At 34.4% G+C, this 1,406-nt stretch overlaps 1 protein-coding gene across 1 annotated transcript in view; it reads left to right on the plus strand.

The window, feature by feature from the left end:
• LOC106878439 (protein Wnt-7b) overlaps positions 1-1,406 on the plus strand; it is a 372,038-nt gene that overhangs the window by 129,863 nt on the left and 240,769 nt on the right. The window lies entirely within an intron of this gene.

Genomic DNA, 1,406 nt, shown 5'->3' on the forward strand with positions numbered 1-1,406 from the left:
ATATATATATATATATATATATATATATACGCGCACGTGCACACGCACACACACTTATGTATAATGAATATAGGAATATGACTGTAGAAATTTATGTATAACCATATACATATATGTAATATAGTGACAATTCATACACTTCCGCAGACATATAGCTATGTGCATACATACGGCCATATGTTTTTCTTTATAAATATATTTGTGTGAGTATGTGCGCAGATCCGTTTAGAATAATTGCTGTACAAACACACACACACATGCATAATGAATTTTCGCATGCTCACAGTTTCCCTACCCATTCATTTGCACTCACACATACGTATGTATGTATGAAGGTATGCATGTATGTATGCATATGTATGTGTGTGTGTGTGTGTGTGTGTGTGTGTGTGTGTGTGTGTGTGTTTAGATATGCATCAACATATGCGTATACGAAGATACAATACTTCACCGGTTGTGCAGTAATTTTAATTTTATGTTACTGAAACTGATGAGATTCTGGAGATCGTTAGTATAAAACATAAAATTATGAATTTTTAATTAAAGGTATATTTTTCTACGTATAATTTTTCTAATATTTATAAATGAATGTACACTTCTATTTGCCTATTTTGTCTGTATATTAAACTCCCCCTCTCTCTCTCCCTCTCTCTCCCTCTCTCTCCCTCTCTTTCTCTCTCTCTTGCTGTATATGTATATATTAATAAATATATAAATACATACATATATATATAAATATATAGATAGACAGACAGACAGACAGATACACAGATGGATGGATGGATAGATAGATAGATAGATAGATAGACAGACAGACAGACAGATAGACAGACAGACAGACAGATACACAGATGGATGGATGGATAGATAGATAGATAGATAGATAGATAGATAGATAGATAGATAGATAGATACTATGTGTGTAGGTGTGTATGCATTATGTACGCATAATATATAAACACAAGCGGAAATGCATATGAATACATTCGTGCGTCCATACATCTATCCATACGTAAATACCTTCATTCATAGATATATTTTATATGGAAAAGGAAATGTAGCTTTCGTTTTGTTTTCTGTGCGTGTGTTGATTGCGTATATATATATATATATTTTTTTTTTACTTGTTTCAGTCTTTTAACTGCGGCCATGCTGGAGCACCGCCTTTAGTCGAGCAAATCGACCCCAGGACTTATTCTTTAGAAGCCTAGTACTTATTCTATCGGTCACTTTTGCCGAACCGCTAAGTTACGGGGACATAAACACACCAGCATCGGTTGTCAAGCGATGTTGGGGGGACAAACACAGACACACAAACACATACATACATACATATATATATATACATATATACGACGGGCTTCTTTCAGTTTCCGTCTACCAAATCCACTCACAAGGCTTTGGTC

This window comes from Octopus bimaculoides, chromosome 3 (assembly GCF_001194135.2).
Source record: "Octopus bimaculoides isolate UCB-OBI-ISO-001 chromosome 3, ASM119413v2, whole genome shotgun sequence".
Classification (NCBI taxonomy): Eukaryota; Metazoa; Mollusca; class Cephalopoda; order Octopoda; family Octopodidae; genus Octopus; species Octopus bimaculoides.